Raw genomic sequence first — 23001 nt, 5'->3', positions numbered from 1 at the left:
AGGTTTAGGCTGGATGTTAGGAAGAAGTTCTTCCCAGAAAGAGAGATTGAGCCATTGGAATGTGCTGCCCAGGGAGGTGGTTGAGTCACCATCACTGGAGGTGTTTAGGAAGAGACTGGATGGGCTGTTTGGTGCCATGGTTTAGTTGATTAGATGGTGTTGGGTGATAGGTTGGACTTGATGATCTCAAAGGTCTTTTCCAACCTGGTTAATTCTATTCTATTCTATTCTATTCTATTCTATTCTATTCTATTCTATTCTATTCTATTCTATTCTATTCTATTCTATTCTATTCTATCCTATCCTATCCTATCCTATCATTCCATTCCATTCCATTCCATTCCATTCCATTCCATTCCATTCCATTCCATTCCATTCCATTCCATTCCAATATTTAAAGTCAACTAATGGGTTTCTTGGGGGGATGAGTTCTACTGTAGACATTGTAAAGGTACAAAAATAGTTTATAAGAAATTAGTTCTTCATGTACAACACACTAGAACATAAACTTAGAACACCACAGAGACTCTCTGGGCCAGTTGCCTCTCTCATTTTTTCTCTCTTGGTTCACATTATTGGCACTGAGGATGGAAGCTCCCCTGTCCCCCAATTGCACCTGCATTGCACCCCAGACAGAAGTAGAGCCAGGAGTGCATGGGTGTGTGCCAGGTTATGTTCCTGTGATAAAGGACAGCCCATTATCACATGGGAATGCCACAGTGTGTAGCTGACCATAAGAAAAATCCCCATTGTGGGGAAGGTTTGATTTTGGATCAGTGTAGAATACTTTAACACATCACAAAAGCAATTTCCTGGCCTTTTTCTGCTTCTTTATTTGCTTCACAAACTCAAGCATCAGCTTACTATGCAAACTTATTTACTGCCAGGCCTTATCAGGAATATCAGTTACTTGTGTACAAGAGCTATAAATATGCAAAGGAAACCAAAGCCCAAAGTTTTGCAAGGCAAGGAAGGACTCAGCTGAACCCCTGGCTGTCATGGCCATTTTCTGAGTTGAAGACATCAGAGTAACAACCTAGTATAAGTGACATCAAAAGAATGGGAAACATATTAACTTTCCTAGTCCTTTTATTTCTTTTATTTCCTCTATTTTCTTTCCTTTATTTTCTTTCTTCTTCTTCCTTTTTATTTTTTAAACAAAAAACTACAGAGTATCTCCTTTTCCTATTCAATGTCAATGGAAAGAAAAAGTCACTTCCCTCAGGCTGGTGTGCTATAATTTCTCCTCCTGTTTCATAGTTTCATAGTTTCATTCAGGGTTGGAAGGGACCACAAGGATCATCTAGTTCCAACCCCCCTGCGATGGGCAGAGACACCCTACACTAGATCAGGCTGGACAGAGCCTCATCCAGCCTGCTCTTAAACACCCCCAGGGACGGGGCCTCGACCACCTCCCTGGACAACCCATTCCAGGGCTTCACCACTCTCATGGTGAAGAACCTCCTCCTCACATCCAGCCTGAATCTCCCCACCTCCAGCTTCATTCCATTCCCCCTAGTCCTATCACTACCTGAGATCCTGAGAAGTCCTTCCCCAGCCTTCCTGTAGCCCCCTTCAGATACTGGAAGGCCACAATTAGGTCTCCTCGGAGCCTTCTCTTCTGCAGACTGAACAGCCCCAACTCCTTCAGTCTGTCCTCACAGGAGAGGTGCTCCAGCCCTCTGATCATCCTCGTGGCCCTTCTCTGGACACGTTCCAGCACCTCCACATCCCTCTTGTAATAGGGGCTCCAGAACTGGACACAGTACTCCAGGTGGGGTCTCACCAGGGCTGAGTAGAGGGGGAGGATCACCTCCCTCGACCTGCTAGCCACACTTCTCCTGATGCAGCCCAGGATCTGATTGGCTTTGCGGGCTGCAAGTGCACATTGAGAGCTCATGTTGAGCTTTTTGTCCACCAGCACCCTCAAGTCTCTCTCCTCAGGGCTACTTTCCAGCCAGTCACTGCCCAGCCTGTATTTGTGCCTGGGATTGCCTCGACCCAGATGCAGGACACTGCACTTGCTCTTATTGAACTTCATGAGGTTGGCTTGTGCCCACCTCTCCAGCCTGTCAAGGTCCCTCTGGATGGCCTCCCTTCCCTCCAGCATGTCTGCTGCACCACACAGCTTGGTGTCATCAGCAAACTTGCTGAGGGTGCACTCAATGCCACTGTCCATGTCCCCCACAAAGATGTTGAACAAGACAGGTCCCAGGACTGATCCCTGAGGGACTCCGCTTGTCACTGTTACACTAGACTTCTCTGAATTCTTCCTAGGAAAGAAGATTTAAGGAGAAACAAGAAGAAAACTTACTACAGTTGAAAAAGAACAAATAATTGGGATACATATGGTTCCAGTCTTAATAGGATAAAATTGGAGTCCTGTAAATAGCACCAGTTCAAACACACTATCACTCTGGGAAACCCTGATGTTCTATTACACTTTCAGAAACCCTGGGCTGACAGGAAAACAGGCTACAGGTGGGAAATATGTAAATAAGACTTTTCATCATGTAGTACTGAACCACATATCAAAGCATGGAGAAGGCTAATTAGTTCCTAAGGCAGCTGTTGAAAATTTGTCCTACCTGGGAATCTCAAAGGGATGTCCTACACTGCAGTCATGCTGGGAGCACAGCCCATGCTGCACTGGCTCACCCACAGGAGGGCTGCCACCACAGAGAGCCTGCTGTCTTTCCATGTTTTCAGCCATGGTGGGACCTATCTCAGGTCACAAGCACTGGGTGCAATGCACAGAGAGAGGTCTGTCATCAAAGGTAATTGTAATTACTGCTATGGGGATATTACAGTCTCAGGCTGGGTTTGCTGGTTGGTTATACATTAAAGCTCCTTCCCTATTGTGCCACAGGTTCTCTTGAGAAAACAGTGACAATTATGTGGTTACCACCAGGAGACTGCAAATCTCACTTCTGTTCTTATGTCTCTTTTAACCCAGACTCAGACTGTGCTTCATGCTGTTTAGTCAGTCAGTACTTACAGATCCAGCTAATCAAATGAGCAGTTTTGAACCAAAAGACTCATTGTCCTTTCCTTTGAGTTGACACCCCATCCTCTTGCCAGCTCCTCCCAGCATATTCAGAGCATTCCCAAGCTTCTTTCTCCTCAACCAGACATTTACATTGCTGCCACAGAGAAGGGTGTCCACCACAGGCTTTCTTTCACCAGTCATAGAATCATAGAATTGTTAGGGTTGGAAGGGACCTCAAGGATCATCTAGTTGCAGCCCCACTGCCATGGGCAGGGACACCTCACACTAGATCAGGTTGCTCAGAGCCACATCATGATCATTTCTGTGCTGATACAGCACACCCTTCTCCCTGGCTCACACTCATGGTGATCACCCAGCTGCTCTGTAGAGCTGGATAAGAGGGGATGGGATTGTATCCTGGGCACCTTAGGGTTTAGATGCTGTACAAACACACACAAGCCAGCAGGTTTGAGAAGAAAGGAACAACTAGGAAATTATGCTTAGGGGATAGTGTTGGGAAATGGCTGCCTACATATGGACACACTTTTTTCATGCCATCCTTAGGGATGGTGTCTACAGGCAAGGCTTCCTGCTCAGTATATGCTTTGCCTCATACACCACAACCATCCATAAGAGTGACAACAGGGTTTGATATGAAAGTACCTGGGAACACACTTCTGAATTATTAATATGAACACTATTGTAGTTTTACCACCCCCAACATACTTCACTTTTCAATGCAGTCAAACTTTAAACCTTCAAACAGGATCAGATTCTTCCAAAAACTTATAAAGAAGCCTCTACATCTCACCCTAGACTTCACCTTTACCTATATATAGAATTGCTGTTATTGATGCTGCAGAAGCGGTAATTAACTTTTTATATGGTAGATTAAATCTTTAGATCTCAGTGCCCTTCAAAAGCAATGCAAAGGTTCTACATTTAGCAGTACCACATTTAGACAGAGCGATGCTCTGGATCATGGGAATCATAGAATCATAGAATCAATAAAGTTGGAAAAGACCTCAATGATCATCAAGTCCAACCTGACCCACAACACCTCATGAGTAACTAATCCACGGCTTCAAGTGCCACGTCCAATCCCTTTTTGAACACTTCCAGGGATGGTGACTCCACCACCTCCCTGGGCAACACATTCCAATGGCAAATTACTCTTTCTGGGAAGAACTTTCTCCTCACCTCCAGCCTAAACTTCCCCTGACACAGCTTGACAGTGTGTCCTCTTGTTCTGGTGTTGGCTGCCTGGGAGAAGAGACCAACCCCTTCCTGGCTACAACCTCCCTTCAGGTAGTTGTAGAGAGCAAGAAGGTCTCCCCTGAGCCTCCTCTTCTGCAGGCTAAACAACCCCAGCTCCCTCAGCCTCTCCTCACAGGGCTTGTGCTCTGGACACATTTAAGTGTCTCAATATCCTTCTTAAATTGAGGAGCCCAGAACTGGACACAGGACTCAAGGTGTGGTCTAACCAGTTCTGAGTATGGAGCAGAATGACTTCCCTGCTCCTGCTAGCCACACTAATCCTGATGCAGGCCAGGATGCCATTGGCCTTCTTGGCCACCTGGGCACACTGCTGGCTCATGTTCAGCTTACTGTCAATCAGTACCCCCAGGACCCTTTCTGTCTGGCTGCTTTCCAACCACTCTGTCCCCAGCCTGTATCACTGCCTGGGGTTGTTGTGACCAATGTGCAGCATCCGGTACTTGGACTTGTTAAATGCCATCATGTTGGACTCTGCCCATCTGTCCCGCCTGTCAAGGTCCCTCTAGAGAGCCCTTCTACCCTATCACAGATCAACACCTGCTCCCAACTTGGTGTCATCTGCAGATTTACTAATAGTGGACTCAATCCCCTTGTCCAGATCATCAATAAAGATATTGAACAGGATGGGGACCAGCACTGATCCCTGGGGGATGCCACTGGTGACTGGCTGCCAGCTGGATGTGGCACCATTCACCACCACTCTCTGGGCTCAGCCCTCCAGTCAGTTCCTAACCCATCACAGAGTGCTACTGTCCATGCCACAGGCTGACAGCTTGGCCAGGAGTTTGCTGTGGGGAATGGTGTCAAAGGCCTTGCTGAAATCCAGGTAGACTACATCCACAGCTCTCCCCACATCCACTTTGCTCCTCTTACCACTCTTACCTCTTACCAATGGAACATGTAACATTCTCTTTTCCACCTACTCTGTAACAAGCAAGTACTGTGGAGTAACCAACTCAAACAGAAAAGGTGAACAATTAGTTCTGTTATGTTAGACACAGGAAGTACCTGACAGCTCCTTAGGTTGGATATGGTAAAGTTTGGGGACTTTTTGCCACATGTTTCTCTTAAAAATACTTTTAAAAGCTCATGTTGTGAAAGATTGTCCTGAAAACCTGGTGCCTTGTTGGGAAATCATTATAATTTAGTCTAATTATGCCACAATGTTCAATAAAATTAATTTGTTCCAGTCATTGGTCACGTATTCAACTGGCAGGTGTGGAAGCTAAGGGATGAAAGAGTTTTATGGAAGTGTGTCTGTCTCATCAGAGAGAAGCCTGTGGTTGCAATGACAGAAGCTTTTGATCATTTCTAGTGCAGACATCTCACTCCTACAAGTGGAGCAGTGTCCTTTCTTACTGAGCATTTGAGCACTTTCAGTCCCATTAGGGATCTTTCTTCTTCTTATAAGTGATTGGAAATAGCCCATTTTGAAAAAACAAAAATGCACTGATAGACAAAAGGGAGGAGAATAAATTCAATAGCTCAGCTAAATGGAAACCTAATTTGCTCAAATGGAGATTCTACAGGAACGTACAAAGTACTAAGTTTGAATGATAAGAAGAGTCTAAAAAACTTAATTCAAATTTATACGCTCAAAATACTTAAAGATGAGATTTTCATACTAGTATTAAATATTAAAATAGCAATAGCTGAACATCCTTCCAAATCTCAGCCCATGTTGAAATATAATATATGACAGCATGAATTGGTTTATGAATGTAAGGGACAGGAAAAGACTGAATATGTGACTAAGCATTTAAGCTCACATTAGGATGTTCACAGCGGCAGAGCCCAGGGACAGGCTCCTATGAAAAACCCAAAGGTGATAATTGTCTAAATGCATGCTGAATTACCAATAAAGAACAGCTAGATTTACAAGTGCACAGTGAAAGAACTTGTGCAGGCACATTTTGCAGAGGGCCTCACCTTTCCCCCTGTTCTGATACTCCACTGAGTGCTGCCGTAGGATTTGAAGCAGTAGTAGTACTCCTGGAATGCGGCTGACAAATCAACCATATGGTTTCTGCAATCATTTTCTGACTGTATTTTATTCATAAGTTCTCTACTTACTGCCCTGAAATGAATGCAGGGGAGAATATTATTTCTTAAGGAACCATAATAATTCCTTAGTTCATGTACCATTTAGCCATAAATCTGTTAGTTGGAAATTTCAATTAATATGCCAGGGAAGTATCCTGAGTATGAAATGAATTCAGAGATGAAAGTCAGGTCAAGATTTTATGAATTTCTATCACCAGGAACAACATTTGAATGATGGAATAGTCACTATTTTCACAATCTTTCCTTATTTAAACAATATTTCTCTTCTCCCTGTGCATAGAAGTGCCCAGCACTGGCTGTGCCATGCTCTGTGTGAAGAGAGTCATCTTTAACCTTGCATCTGTAGCTAAGGTGTTTGTTAACTGTAGGTTTATCTTTTGTTGCAAAGATGATGTCCTCCCTACTCTACTCATGAGGTCTGTGGTGACAGGTTGGACTCGATGATATTTGAGGTCTCTTCCAACCTTAGTGATACTGATACTGATACTGATGCTGCATAAGAACTAAGCAGGAACTTTGGGCTTTGTCTCCCAAAGAGACTCCTGGATGTTTTTTTTGCCTACAAGAGATATATATTAATTCAGCAATAAGTTAAGGGTGGAATAGGTCTAAAGTATCTGTCAGTCACTTATTTTCAGCTAGGGAAGCAACCACAAGGCTCCAAAGAGCTGTAACTTTCCATAAGGAGCAGCCATGTCAGCATGCATTCTCTCTGCTTGCATGTGCAAGAGTTACAGTATCACAGTATCACAGTATCACCAAGGTTGGAAGAGATCAAAGATCATCGAGTCCAACCTGTCACCACAGACCTCATGACTAGACCATGGCTTCAAGTGGCACATCCAATCACCTCTTGAACACCTCCAGGGATGGTGACTCCACCACCACCCTGGGCAGCACATTCCAATGACGAATGACTCTCTCAGTGAAGAACTTTCTCCTCACCTCGAGCCTAAACTTCCCCTGGTGCAGATTGAGACTGTGTCCCCTAAAGTTGTATACTTTATACCTACAGACACGTTGTACAAAAGTTGGAGAGGACTTGAGTCAATTAAAAAAGGCAGTCAGGGTCTGTTGGATTTACACTGGAAACTTTAGAGTGGCAAGGCGAAGTTATTCTGCAGACATTCCAAGGCCCCCACGTGAATTAACTCAGTTGATAAAATTTATTGACAGAATAGTGGTATAATCTCATTAATATGTGCAAGATTTCAATTACATGGAGGGCATGAGCATGTTAAGTAGCCACAGTTTTCCATTATGGAAGGAACAAACTCCAATTTATTAATTCATCATCCAATTTTGGAAAAGGTGAAAGAGTGATGCTACCAAGAATGATGTATGACAAAGTACATTATTTTTGCATAGATGCAATGTTATTCTCTTCTTGTGACATTGAAATACTGTGTCAGAGCCTTGGAGAGAGGAAAGGATAAGAAAGCAAAGGTCATTCTTCATATGAATGGAGAATTGAGATGGATCACTTAGCATGATGAAAGCGAGTAACATGGTATTTCATTACTCAGGACCTGAATCCTGTTAGATAACAATCACAACAGCGATTCACAAAAAGAGGGACAACTTTATGTGTATTTCCCAAGAGGAAGAAAAATGCAATGAAAAGCCACTTGGATCTTTTTCTTTCGTAGAAAATATATCCCCAGATGAGAAAACAACAACTAACCAAGCAGAATAGTTTGACAGGAGGACTCTGTCCTCATAAAGATGCCACCCAGAACTCTTGAAAGTGTTTGAGCATCCAAAAGACATAAAGATTTCTTGATACACCTTTTATACAACTTCCTGCTTCTAGATATTAATTCAAAAAGGTAAATGAGGCTGGGGAGAGGCCTCAAGCACAAGCCCTTATGAGGAGAGGCTGAGGGAGCTGGGGTTGTTCAGCCTGAAGAAGAGGAGGCTCAGGGGAGACCTTCTTGCTGTCTACAACTACCTGAAGGGTGGTTGTAGTCAGGAGGGGGTTGGTCTCTTCTCCCAGGCAACCAACACCAGAACAAGAGGACACAGTCTCAAGCTGCATCAGAGGAAGTTTAGGCTGGAGGTGAGGAGAAAGTTCTTCCCAGGGAGAGTTGTTAGCCATTGGAATGTGCTGCCCAGGGAGGTGGTGGAGTCACCATCCCTGGAGGTGTTCAACGGGGGGATTGGACATGGCACTTGGTGCCATGGCTTATTCATGAGGTCTGTGGTGACAGGTTGGACTTGATGACCTTTGAGGTCTCTTCCAACCTTGGTGATTCTGTGATTCTGTGAACAGCTTGTCCATGTCGTTGTATTTTCTTATTTTTCCTTATGTTTGGGGTTTTAAATAATATAAGAATTTAAAATCATTTTTTAACAAATATAATAATTAAATAATATAGAGCATTAGCATTACTTTCTTATTTGCATTATTTGGAGCATTCTCCTGTGGAGAATCAGAACCATTATCCTCCTCAGCTAACAACTGAAAAACAAGTCACCCAGTTTCTACGGAGCGAACGATTTTAGACCAGGACAAGGACAAAATAAACTCTCTGAAGCAAACCCTGCCCTTCTTCTACTCAAAGAGCAGAACTGGTGTATTATGCATCACACATCTAGCACAAAAGCAACCATTCAGGCCCAGAAAGAATAGCTTGCAGATGTCACTGCCAGGCACAGTTTGCTGTCAATCCAAAAATAAGACACACAATCTTAGAAGGAGCCAAAGAAGCATTCTAGAAACTCGTTGCTAACTAGCAAAGGGCTGGACACATGCCGAAGTTAATAAGCAGGATCCAATGCAGGATAGATGAAAAGTTGTTAAATCTTCTTCCTAGAGCCTGCTGGAACACTCAGTAAAGGCTGTGACTTCTCTGGGAAGCCAAAAAATATCCTTTTCTCACAGTCCAGGTACATGGCACGCTGCAAGATTTCACTGTAGCTGCCATCCTAGGCTTTTTACTTCATTCTGCTCCTGAAAGCACAACAGTGAAACACATCTGCTTTGGCATTCTTCATTAGACGTGATGAAAAAAAGAGGCTGGAATCACATCCTTATCACCTATCATGGAAGTTGTCACTCTGTCTCATCAGGGTGTACTGTGAGAATGGATTTGGCCTCACAGTTCCTTGGAGGGAAGATGAGTATGTTTGGTGGCAGCTGGTAGAATAAGGAATACATTGAGCTCATCCTTCCTTTCCCTCTGGCTCAAAAAGACCTCCTCCCAGAGGAGAACAGCTCCAGTTAAGCTGAGTAAGAAGATGAGCTGTGAGCTGGGAACTGTTTTTAGCTTTTCAAAACCTGTTTTCAATACAGAGAAGGTTAGACCTGACATCCCTCTAAGGCTGTAAGCAAGAGAGAGTTCAAATACACCAGAAAGGTACACTTGCTCAATGCCCTGCAAAAAAAAACTACCTCTGGGTAGGCTTCATCCCTAATGATCCGACAGAACAGATGGCTAACGGGTTGCAGTCCCTGCCTGCAAGCAGTGGCGTTTATTTTGTGCCCAAAAGCTGGTCCCATTCCATGGCTGCATGCCCACTGCAGTCTGTGGTTTGGAAAGAGTCTGAGGGTGAGGGCAGGGTCAGACCAGAGAAGGTAGATGGCAGAGGAGCATCCCAGTGGGTTGGACTGAGTAAGTAAGGATCACCAGATTCAGTTTTGCAATAGAAGAGGCCACACCACAAGACTCTGTAAAACACAGGCTGGGGGGGCTCAAGGATTGCTGTGTGATGAGAATCAACAACAATATGAGAAAAACATCAGCAGAAGTAACAAATAATGAGCAAACTAAACATGAAATACTTACATTCATCTTCCCCAAGACAAAGAGGCTGCAAGCTCATATTTTCTTGGTATAGATGTAAGAAGGTGGATCAAGGAATGCCATTGTTTGGAAAAAAAAAATGGACATCCGTCTTTCACTTTGCTTAATTTTGGATTATAAAAGGAGCATTTCCTCTGTGGGTTTCAAAATAATCCCACATGTTTGAATGGGCAGACAACTGCAAAACCAACAATGCAATTGGGGTGCAAATATTAACAACTGCAGTAACACGCTTACCCAGGTAGCAATCGACAGGCCAGCATTTCAGATGATGAACACCAAAATGATTGCTGGTCTCTATAAATTCTGAGATTTGTATAAGTTTCAGCCTGCATATCAGTGTGTCTTTAACTGAATTGAGCTTGAAATTCTGTGTGCAGTCTTAAAGATAATTTTGGAGAAGGGTGGCCTTGTGAGGATAGTTATTTAACATTCAGAAGGTTGCCTGGAGTATCAGAGTAAGTTCAGCATTAGTGTAATTTTTCAACCTGACTCCAGAGGCCTATGAACCAAAATGCCAGCAGAATAAAATGCCTTTTAAGAACCATACTGCACTAAGCATATGTATGACAGAGTTATACTTTGAGTTATAGGTGGACAGTACCACTTTCGAGGTGGCAGCTGACACAGTCAGGCTAGAACAATTTTGCTGTAGCATGTGCCAAATAGTTGCAGGGCCAGGCTAATGGGGAGGTCTCCATTACCATAACAGCAGCTTCAAGGTTAGTTTAGTGGGGTCAGTGTCAGGCCTGATGCCCACTGAAAGCAGACAAGAGGAAGGTACAGTTCTGGCCAGGTAACAGCTGCTTTTTCATAGTTTGTAGGAAGCTGTTGGCACCACTACCACACTGTCACCAAAAGTGTCATGATCTTTCTCCCTGGATGTCTCAGCCTAGCATCTGTTCAAAGTACCTTTATAACGTGAGCTGAAATATTTAATAGATGCTTACACTTCTGCCACAAATGGCAATGTTTTGATATCAAAGCAGCTTGCAAAGAGATTTACAGTGCTAGGTCATAATTTTGGAGCTTTTCCCAAGAAACAGGCTGAGTGAAAAGATCTCATCTTCAAAAGCTAACCTCAAACTTCTGGCAAATTCCATATCTACACTAGATTTGAGACCAGCTACTAGGTCATTACTCATTAGGAACTGTTTGCTGAAGAGTTCCTCTTACTCTGGACTGCATGACTTATATTCATTATTCATATACCTCAGCTAATGACTGCTTACAAACAGTTATTAAGCCCCTTTTACCCTATTTGTGAAAACCTCCTGCTGTGCTGTAGTAACACCACAAAAAATCAGCAGAGTTCATTCATAACAAGAAAAGTGAATAAACAATGTGTATGTATTTGGAGTCACACTGACCTAAATAGTGAGACTACATCTATGCAAGTGAATTAAACAGTGCTAGAGCACGAATCCATGCCCTGGAGCTACTTATTTTCTAAAACATAAAATATCAGAGCAGATCTTGACACTCTTCTGATCTTGGCTGCTTGACCAGCCATCTCCCAAGGGTTTTCTGGGCATAGCTAGGGCACTAGCCCAGTCAGGGGACCATTCCCAAGAGCCAAACTAGGTGCAGCCTGTGCTTGGGAGGCTAAGGGAGTTTAACCATATGGAAGTGGCCATGCTTAGCTGGCCACCAGACTAGAGGGAGGTCTTGCATCATTTGCTTTATTCGTTAAAAAAAATACAGGCAAGGAGCAGAAAAGCAGCTGAAATAGGGGGAAAAAATATCTAACCAACAAACCTTCCCAATTAGTCTCCCAACAGTAAACATTCCCAATTAATCTCTCATTATTACTGGAATAAAAGAGACAAACCCTGACAAATCTGTTCTTTGTTGTCCCTGGGGGATAAACAGAAGTGAGTGGCCAGCTTCTGTCTACCACTGTGCTGGGGATTCACACTGTATCTCCATGCTGTGCTTTCCATATTGATCCAGTGCACTGGTGCTGATATACATCCAAGTCCAGGGGCAAGCTGTCTCGTCCATAACCATTTCTTACTGATACATGTCAAGTCACATAAACAACACGTATTCAATTTAAATTCCTCAAACAGCAGACTAAGCAGTCTGGATTTCTTTCCAGCTGGTCACTAAGTGTCTTTTAAACTTCCATCCTGAGCCTAAATAGAGCTCAGTCAGAGAACATTTACCTTCTAAAATTGTTAACAAGACACACCTAATTTCCCACTCGCTATTTTCTTTAGTTTGGCAAAGAGACACTTCCTTTCCTCACTCTTTTATAACCTTAAGTCTGTCTCAATGCAAGATAAAAAAGCAACCTTCCACTAAGAGCCTTTCCAAGAAACCACCCTCCCAATGTTTCCACTTTGTCCATTAGACTGAAAACAAGATCTAGCCAACAGTGTGTGCTCTAGAGCTGGGCAAGAAGTATTCTTCCCACCGGGAAAAACGTTTGGGTATTTTGAAATACTTTTTTTGGAAGCTGCAAAAGGAAGTTGAAAATCCTACAAGCTTAGGGGAAAAAAAAAACCAACAACAAAACCCCCCAAATTTTGATCAGGGACAAATCAAGAGCCACACCAATATTTGGGGGGACTGGTATTGCTGTGGTTTTAAGGTTATTTTTGCAGACGTATGAGCTTTTGTATCACCTTATAGAAAAACAAATTCATCTTTTAATTGATAGATAAGCACAGCACAGAGAAAATGTATGGAAATGTGCCTTTTCTACAGACAGCTTTGATTTCAAGGAATTCATAGGCCTGAAAAGCATAACTTTCAAATTTCAACCAGTTTCCCCTTTCTCATGGCAGCTGACAAATATTTTTGAAGGGTAAGATCCTTGCAATACAAAGCTTTGATCCATTCTTCAGTGGCATTCAAGACAGACTGAAGGAGTTGGGGCTGTCCGGTCTGCAGAAGAGAAGGCTCCAAGGTGACCTAATTGTGGCCTTCCAGGATCTGAAGGGGGCTACAGGAAGGCTGGGGAGGGACTGCTCAGGCTCTCAGGTAGTGATAGGACTAGGGAGAATGGAATAAACCTGGAGGTGGGGAGATTCAGACTGGACGTGAGGAAGAAGTTCTTCATCGTGAGAGTGATGAAGCCCTGGAATGGGTTGTCCAGGGAGGTGGTCGAGGCCCCATCCCTGGAGGTGTTTAAGACCAGGCTGGATGAGGCTCTGTCCAGCCTGATCTAGTGTGGGGTGTCCCTGCCCATGGCAGGGGGGTTGGAACTAGATGATCCTTGTGGTCCCTTCCAACCCTGAATGATACTATGATACTATGATACTATAAATGCACTTTTTAAATGTAAGACAGACTTCTTTTCAAGGTAATGAACAATAAAGAGACATCAAATAGATTTACTTGGTGTAAAAGGGGCAACTGTTTGAAAGCTTTAAAATATTTTTAGCTTTTTTTCTTTCCCCCCCTTTTTTTTTTTTTCCTCACTGCAACTCTTCCTGTCTAAAAGCAAGAGCTGAAAAGAAAAGAAAACAAAAAATTGACATGCATATCTTTAAGAAACTTATACATTAATTCCAAACCAACCAAACAAAACAAAAACTTTCTGGTTTGCTTTGTTACAAAAGAAGCAAGATGCCACATCTGAATGACAGATAAATTTGTTTCGATCCATTATTGTTAAAGAAAGTGATTTCTCTTCAAGGATAATGTTGGTAAGCAAAGCTTCTGTCATGAAATGCATCCTTGCTATTAAGTTGTGTAAGATGGAAGCAACAAAAGTATCTCTGAAGCATCAGCACCATAAAGTCTCTTTGCTGGCCTCCAGGAGAGAAGCAAAGACAGGCACAACACTTTAAGTCTGATACATAAGGGAGGAAAGAGCTGTTGATTCATGGTCACCTGGATCTGCCTCACTAGCAGCCAGATAGCAATCATGAGGGAACTGATGGAAGAACAACCACAAAAATAGAACATGGTCTTAGGCAGGTCTGAATGAAGGTCTGGGCATCAATTTTCTGCAGTTGTACAGCTCATATTTTGAAGCCTGGGCTGTCAGGCTACACCTGAAGGAAGTTAGTTTCATTCTTAGGTCAGAAATCATTGAAGATAGGATACAGAAAGAGTGGCTAGCAATGTCAGTTGTGACTAGGATCACTTGCTATGTGCAAACTGAGAACTTCTAATCCTAGAATGAATTTTCACTAATTCTCAAATCTTTTTTTGAGTGAAATCCCTGTGGTTTCTAAATGCTTATCAGTCACATTTTCTCTCTCTCTCTTATCTTTCTCTTTCTTTTTTAATTATTTACCAAAATGATTACAGTAGATTATTTCAGCCAGATTGTGCATCACTATTCAGCAATGTAATTTTCCACCAGAAGATAACTAAAGGCATGTTGTTTGACTATCCTGATAGACTCTACACTGACAGACTTTTTCCTACTGAAAACCCATTTTAATTTACATTGGAGATTAATCTTTTTACGAGAGGCAGGAATGTGAAATTATAGATAGGAAGGATTTGATGCCACCTCTGGCATTATTTATACTCATACAGCAGGTACAAAGGTGAGGATGTGCAGCAGCAAATGATCTGAAATAATTTCCCCTAAATCTTACTTCTGATGTCATGTGCAAGTTAGTTCTACTCAGTCCAATCTGTTGTCTTTTCAGCATGGAAAGCTGGTATATAAAAAAGGTATATCTATTTACTGTATTAAATGCAGTGCTGTATTAAACAATCCCCCTGCTCCACTGTCATCTTCTGTTTTCCTAAAGCTCCACATTACATTCACTGATAATCTTTCCTGGTTCTGCAGTAAAAGACTGGAGTTACTTTTTCAAGTCCTAACAGGAAGCTCTTGACTGTGATCGTAGATGACACTAGCCTATAGCTGACAAAATGTCTTTCAGATTCACGTTTTTCAGGACATAAAGCAACACTGGCTTGAGACACTGAAGTGAAGATTCATTTTGTTTTCCCCTTTTTCAGGATTCAGTTACTTCAGTTACTTTTTTTTTGGTGGCAGCAGTCGCTATTATTTATAGCCTCGGGTTTAAAACATTCTGCAGGAGAACCATTGGACCCTGCTGTTTTACCTTCAGGAAACAGTTTAACCACTCTCAGCTATTTATTGTGCTGTCACATCTTCCTCTGCGCCTTCACGGTCAAAACCAGCATGTCCCTGCTGGGGTGAGGAAACCAGACAGTAACAAAGTAGGGCATTATACAATTTTTGATATTAAAAGGGGAGGAAAAAAATAGAGAGAGATCCATGCACATGTGTACACACAGATAAGTGTGCATACAAATACACACAAAATCTGCTAGAGCCATCTGGATTTCCAACATGGGATACAGTTATTACTTGGCTTTTGTCTCCTTTTGAAGCTCCCATTCTATCAGTACGTCAGCTTTAGTTACTTCTCCCGTGGCCAGACCATGTTAGGTAACTCAGCTTTCATAGTTTGATTTTTGACCTCAGCTGAACTCGATTTTTCTGGTTTACTCCTCTCTTAAGAATCTTTCAGGGGGAAAAAAAAAAGTACATTTTTTTTCTCTCTTAAAAAAGAAATAAATCAGAAGTAAAAACCAACCAACCAAAACCCACCCAGAAGCAATAAAACAAACCCTGACATATTCTTACTTCATTTTGCCATGTCTCCACCACGTCCAACTTTGTTTTCAGGCTCATTTAGGCTTTTGCAAAACTCAGTTTAGTCTGTGTGTCTGTCAAAAGTCATACCTTGTATAACAGCATCTGGCAAGAGAAAAACTAAAACCAAACCTGTCTGCCCAGAATCCATGATGCAGTATAAATCCATTCTCATTGATGGAAATTGACTTGTCTAGCCTGAGTTGGGATTTTCTAGTGCTGTCATCACAGTAGCAATGCCAGGTGGCAAGGGGAGCTTTTGATGTGGTTTGAAAATCCATCAGCTAGTGCAGAAAGTTTACATGCTGCTGAGCAAGATCAAGTAACTTTTGCATAGGACAAACCATGAGCCACCTTCCACTGAATTCTACATAGGAGGAATCCATTAATATTAATATTTCCTTTGCATACTTTTAAAGAAACGTAACATATCTATACACAGATTATAAACTGTTTTGTGAAGTCCTTCTTCCAAGCATTTTTTATATTCCTAGACAATTTGGGGGGATTTTGTGCTGTAGTGTAAAATGCTTTCACCCCTTGGTAGGCTCTGAATATGTGCCTGCTATAATGCAGTCTAATAGTTTTATTTATCACAGTCCTCTGGAGCCTTCAGCACCCGCATGCAGTCAAGATTGTTCAGGCCATTATAATACAAGATTATATTACAGTCATTTCAATGGAGAAAAGTTCTTTCATCTCCCAAAGAGAAATGGCTTGATAGACACTATTCTGCAGCATACCAGATAAATGTGTTATTTTAATCCTCCAGACAAATAGCTGCATTTTCTCAAGGGGCACTGTTGCTAGCAATAAGATGCATAGGGACTAAGAGTGCAAGCGCACAGAAAGTAGAGGAATTACCTTTGTGTGTGTGTGTGTGCAGTGTGAAACTTTCTAAATCAACTCAGGTACCTCAGCAAGCCTTTACAAATTACAGGGGTACTCAACAGTTTAAACATGAGGGCATTCCTTCAATTTGCCTTCTTGAAACGCAGCTGTATCTTGCAAAATGAGCTCTTAAATCTACCTGATGCAGTATTAGTTCTTGATATTATATCTGGAGTTCAGTTTGTGACAGTCTTTCGTTACGAATCTCATCCTTCACATCTTATCTGGAAAAGTGTCTTTATATTAGGAATATTGAAGAGTACAGCTGTGCAACTCTCTTTAAAGGAGTCAATAGAACCATAGAATCATTAAGACCTCCAAAATCATCAAGTCTAACTGTCAATAGCCTGCAGTGCTTCTAAAGCATGCAAAACATGAATAAAACCAACCAGAAAAGTTGGGATGGGATGGGATGGGATGGGATGGGATGGGATGGGATGGGATGGGATGGGATGGGGTGGGGTGGGGTGGAGTGGAGTGGGGTGGGGTGGAGTGGAGTGGGGTGGGGTGGAATGGAATGGAATGGAATGGAATGGAATGGAATGGAATGGAATGGAATGGAATGGAATGGGATAGGATGGAATGGGATAGAATAGAATAGAATAGAATAGAATAGAATAGAATAGAATAGAATAGAATAGAATAGAATAGAATAGAATAGAATAGAATAGAATAGAATAGAATAGAATAGAATAGAATAGAATTAACCAGGTTGGAAAAGACCTTTGAGATCATCGAGTCCAACCTATCGAAACCCTTAAAGCTGTTCCCCTGGAAGTGAAGAATTAAAGTTGTCTGATGCCAACAATATTGTACAACCACGGATTTAAACACTTGAATGAACTTGGGAAAATTAATATATTTCATGGTCATTGGTCACAAAAGCATCTTTGTTCAACAAAAGACATGATTAGGTCCCTGTGAGGTCAGCACATGCTTAAAGACTAACATTTAGTGAAGGGGTTTGTTGATGTGAATCTTCCTGCCATTAGCATTTCATCTGATTGTGTTAACAATGCACAGCAATGCTTGTTTGTTCAGGAGGAAATTTTCTGCTTACAGGTTTGTAATCCTTGAGAGAGAGTGTGTGGAGACAACAGAGTACCTACACAACAGCACAGAAGTACTATTAAGTGCTATTGTTGGGCTGGGTAAACCAAGAGCATAAATAATAGAGGAAAAACACAGTCTTGGTAGCAAATGGTGGCTGGCCATTTCCCTTAGAAGATTAAAAATTCTCTTTTTCTGGGATTTTTTTTTTTGGTTTTTAATTTGAATGCATTTTTTATTCTGAACCAAACTAAACTATTTTTGCATCTTCGTTTCAGTGGCATGTTTTTGGTTTTTTTTCTGGGGAATATCAAAGGAAATGTCCTGATGGAAGGAAGAGAAAAGGGAACACACACACACAAACAAACAAAGCACAGTTGAGACTAGACGTAGGCCAGTAATCGATATTTTAAGTTCCATGTGACACTCTTTCCTTGTTCTGTTGCACTGCATTTAGATATTGCATGGCTCTCCAGACATGCTATGCATAATTTTACATACCATCTGCTTTACATGCCAGGTTCCATATGCACAATGTATAACCTAAAACCAATATTTTGATTGATTTGAGCTACAGTGGAGGCTTTTGTTCTTAAATTGCTGGATGGAAGAACATAGTCCCAAAGAACTTAGCCGAGGGATGTGTTGCAGCATTGGCAATCAGATAGAGTTTTTAGAAGCAATAACTGCAAAATTCAGGTGGCATGCAACAATCCCACTAATATTGCTTCCTGGATTCCAGTATTAAGAGGCTTGCAAAGAGTTGCTGCCATTCACTCAAAAAACATAGCAATGCAATGCCATAAATGTGTTTCAGAGTCAGGAGAGGGACAGTGAAAAAAAGACATATTTGAATAAAGATGGACATTGCTCATTCCTCAAAGCAGGATGAGGTTTATAAACATGCTGAAAGTGAGTAATAGAGATTCAGAATCACGTCTTGGAGATGCCAGGTACTTCCTTATATGGCTTGTTTCAACCCCAGCTGAAATTCTCAGATTTTCCATACTTTTCAGTTACAGGTGACCCCAAGATACCTAACTTTCTATTTTAGAGATGCTCTCCACAAGAACATCTGGCTGCATTTCCATATGCACAAATATTGGAATACCAAAACTAAAAGAATATAGAATTTCAAACAGTGGCTCCCAGGACAAAACTGAGGGTTTATGCAAATATTTTTAAGGACTTCTGCCTTTCTTCATCCAAGTAAGCAAAGAGGATTAAAGATTGCTTTAAACTTTAACTGCCTCACCCCCCTCCCCCCCCCCCCCCCCCCAAAACCCCAACAAAAACCCATCAGGCTAGCCCAGTACAATCCAAAACTCTCAATATGGAAATAATCACTGCTTTTCACATTTGACTCAAACTGGATGCATTATGAACAAAACTAGATTGTAGTGTTATGATGTGTTAGTAAATAGTAGAGAGAGTGGAGAACACAGGAAGCAACAAAGCAACCCAAAGAAAACTTTTCTCCATGCAGTGTCCTACAAAACACGTACCATTCACCTCCATACATGGCACACAGTAAAAGGACTTGATTTCACAGGGAAATGAGAAAGGAATCTGTAATAGGACAATTTAAAAAGGAGGTTTCTGTCTACTCTGTGTAGTTGCAAAGAGAGAAGAGGGTGAAGTGTTTGTCCATTGTACAGGGTTTTTTCCATTGTACCATGGTCATCTTGATCTGTTACCAGTACCACATTCGGTTCCGTTCGATGACAGTCCCATCAGATGCCTACAAATAAAACACCTCAAACTTTTTCTGTCTGTGTCTATTAGCACAAACTTGTGCTCAGGAGGGAACATCATTGCTGGACCACAACTGAGAAAGGCTATTTTTTGTGTTGTTTGTAGGGGAAGCTTTTAGTAGCAGGGGTGCTACAGAGGTGGCTTCTGAGAGAAGCTGCTGGAAGCTTCCCCTCTGTCTGACAGTGCCAATGTCAGCCAGCTCAAAGACAGACCTGCCACTGGCCAAGGCCCAGCCCATCAGTGGTGGTTGTAGCACTTCTGTGATAACATACTCGAGAAAAAGGGAAAAAAAAAACAACAAACCTGTGCAATAGCAACCACAGTTAGAGAGAGGAGTGAGAAGGTGCAAGAGAAACAACTCTGCAGGCATCAAGGTCTGCAGAAGAAGGAAGAGAAGGTGCTTCAAGCACTGGAGCTGAGATTCCCCTTGCAGCCAGGATGAAGACTGTGAGGTAGGCTGTGCCCTTGCAGCCACTGGAGGTTAATAGTAGAGCAGGTAACCACTTGCAGCCCAAGGAGCAGCCCTCATTGTAGCAGTTGGATGCCCAAAAGGAAGTGTAACACTGTGGGAAGCCCACACTGGAGCAGGTTTGCTGGCAGGATTTGTGACTCCATAAAGGACCCATGCTAGAGCAGTTTGTGGAAGAACTTCAGACTGTGAGGACTCATGTTGGAGAAATTTATGGAGCACTGTCTCCTGTGGGAGTGACCCCATGCTGGAGAAAGGGGAGAGTGGAAGAATATTTCCCCGAGGAGGAAGGAGGGGAAGAAGCAGCAGAGACAAGGTGTGATGAACTGACCACAACCCTAATTCCTTGTTCCCTTGTGTTTCTGAGAGGAAGGAGAGAAATAGGAGTGAAGTTGAGCCCATGAAAAAGGGAGGGGTGGAGTGAAGATGTTTGAAGACTTAACTTTTATTTCTCATTTATTCTACACTGATTTGATTGGTAATAAATCTTGCCAAGTCAAGTCTGTTTTATCCCTGATGGTACCTGATGAGTGATCTCCCTCTGTCCTTAGCTTGACCCATGAGTCTTGCATTGCATTTTGTCTCCATTGTCCAGCTGAGGAGGGTAGTGAGAGAATAGCTCGGTAGGCACCTAGCTTCCAGTCAGAGCCAACCCACCACACTTTTCAATGTAACTGTCACATTCTTCATGGAGTATGACACTGGACAAGTTGTTGACTACATGCAGTATTTTTTGGGTTCTGTCAATACTCAGATTTTGGGGGGGGTGGGGGTGGGGGGGGGGGGAAGTGTGTCTTTGTACTTTCCTTTTTAAGGCATTCCAAGCAATTGAAACTTTTTAGTCAGTTTACAGGAATAGAAGCAGCTTTTGCCATTTGAATCTTATTTGCTATTTCATTATATATCTGACTGCTCTCAGTCTAAACACTGCACTGATCAGAGGACTAGAATTTCCATTTGCTAATGGATTTTCTTTCCACAAAATTTCTTTGTAGCCCATATGAATATGAGCCTTTTAATTATTAATCAGAAGCATTCTTTCTTATTTGTATCTGTGTTGCAAAAGAGTTCTTAAAAACAGGATAAAAAATTTATGTACATTTAGATTTTTCTCCTCCCTAGAGGGTGGCTGTTTATGAGTTAAATGCTTATGCAACACCTTTCCCTACAAACTGCACTACATTTCTCTTGTTACTTCTCTATTGAGCTGTTCTGGGCCTGATTCACAGGCCACTGAAGTCAATGGGAACCCATCCAATTTTCTCAGTGGTTTCCCCCTGCTTGCAACTTTTTAGTGACCAAAAAATACAGAAGGAAAAAGATACACAGCACTAGAAAAGTATAAGGTGTTAATATGGTAATAGTATATAGTGTCTGTGGGTAAAACAATGGACTTCTGTCTGTCTTGACACCAAATATGTCAAGAAATCACTCTGATGTTTTTCCACTGGAAAATGGAATGAAAATCTAGAAGACATTTCTGACACAGTGCAGCTAAATATTTTTTTTGCTGAAGAGCTAGCCTTTAAAAAGGAAGTTTCTTTTGCACATCACTCTCGCTTTGCCATCTATCAACCCTCTGCCCAGTCCATTTCACTCAAAAAGTACTCAGTATTGGCCAGAGCTTTCTTCCTCTGAAGTCAACTGGGAGTTTTGCCATCGACTTCAGTGGGAGACATCACACCCAGGATGCAAAACGCAGTGAGAAAAGATAACACTGTCAAAGTAGACATCGTAAAAGTAAGAAAAAATACTGAAATTATTTAGCAAAATCCAGTTAAAATTCTCCAGCAAGAGTCAGCTTTCATCTCTGTTTCCCACCAATCTCACCAGCCTAGCAGAACAAAAAGCCCCTTGCCAGGTGTCCCCAGTACCCAGGATGCGGAGTTGAACCCCAGCCCTAGAGGAGTCAGAGGTGCGCAGTCCCGGGCTTCGCGGAGCCAGGCACAAACTGGCAGCAAACATTTTGCGAACATTAAGCTTCCCCTAAAGGACGAGAGGTTTGCCACCTGCACCCGCTGCAGCGCCCGGGAAGGAGTAGCCGGGACGGGGAGCGGGCAGGGAAGATGCGGGCACCCTTCTGCTGCGGTGCCCGACCTCAGCTCTCCGCCCCGGCGCGTCCCGGCGGGCAGCACCTGGGTGCTCCCCTTCGCAGGTGATGCGCCAGCCGACGCTCCTTCTGCCCGGACCGCGGCACCACGGCTCGTGAAACACTGGACCGCGCTGTCAGCCCCAGGGACGTCGCCAAAATCCAGGAGGGAAGAAACACGGCAGAGTCCCCGGGGTGCGCCGGGGGCATCGTGCCCTTCTCTCCCCCGCCCCAACAAGTCGCAAAGAGCTGCCGAGAAGGGATTCCCCCAGCAAGGCTAGGCACTCTCCACACCTTCCCCGTCCCCGGGGGACCCCGGCGCGGCGCGGAGCCCCGTACTCACCGCGGTGCTGCAGGCAGCAACCCGCAGAGCAGGAGAAGGGCCCCCGCCCCGGCCGGTGCCCGCTGCGGTGCACAGACCCCGTCCCTCGGTGCCCACATCCAAGCCCCGGCCGCGCAGCTAAAAGTCCTTCTGAGGAGCACCCGGCAAGCCCCGCCGCCTCCTGCCTCGGATCAGTCACCTCCCCTCCCCTCGCCCTCCCCACTCCCCCCCCTACCCCGCTCTCCCCCCCGCCGCGGGCAGCTGCATTATAAAGCGGTCCCTAACCCGTCAGATCACGCACCGGCAGAGGTGCCGGTCCTCGCTGCTACTTACCGGGCATCCTTCAGAGCGGCAGGCGGGCGGGAGCGAGGGAGGAGAGAGAGAGAGAGAGGGAGGGAAGGAGACGGGGAGGGAGGGGAGACGGGAGGGGGCTCCGGTTGGACTGCGCTGCGCTGCTCGGCAGCCTGGGCAGCTCGGGAGAGTGCTGCGAGTCGGTCCGTGAGTGAGTGCGTGAGTGCCTCCGTGCGTGTCTGCGCCTTGCTGGAGACGGGCGAGCTGGGGCTCAGGCACCGAGGGGCGGCACGAAGCGGCGGGGGACTTCGGAGGGTGCAGCCCACGCAGAACGGCGTGGCCAGGTGCGGCCCAACGCGGCCGCGGCCCCGCGCGGCCCCGCGCGCCCCGTCCCCCCG

General features: G+C 43.6%; 1 protein-coding gene across 2 annotated transcripts in view; it reads right to left on the bottom strand.

The window, feature by feature from the left end:
• Positions 1–22676, bottom strand: part of HS3ST5 (heparan sulfate-glucosamine 3-sulfotransferase 5) — a 201503-nt gene extending 178827 nt beyond the window's left edge. Inside the window, exon 1 of one of the 2 annotated variants that reach the window (XM_068168083.1) lies at positions 22646–22676. The gene's annotated coding sequence lies outside the window, so the exon portion shown is untranslated. Of the gene's footprint in view, positions 1–22333; positions 22417–22645 lie in introns of those variants that run through there. The other variant, XM_068168082.1, reaches the window with a different exon arrangement.
• Positions 22677–23001: the final 325 nt, after the last annotated feature.

The sequence above is a fragment of the Melanerpes formicivorus genome, unplaced genomic scaffold (genome assembly GCF_026170545.1).
Source record: "Melanerpes formicivorus ecotype bairdi unplaced genomic scaffold, bMelFor1.0.p_v2 SCAF_131, whole genome shotgun sequence".
In the NCBI taxonomy this organism is placed as follows: domain Eukaryota; kingdom Metazoa; phylum Chordata; class Aves; order Piciformes; family Picidae; genus Melanerpes; species Melanerpes formicivorus.
Note: the sequence above shows the minus strand (reverse complement) of the source record. Positions and strands in the feature narration are given on the sequence as shown.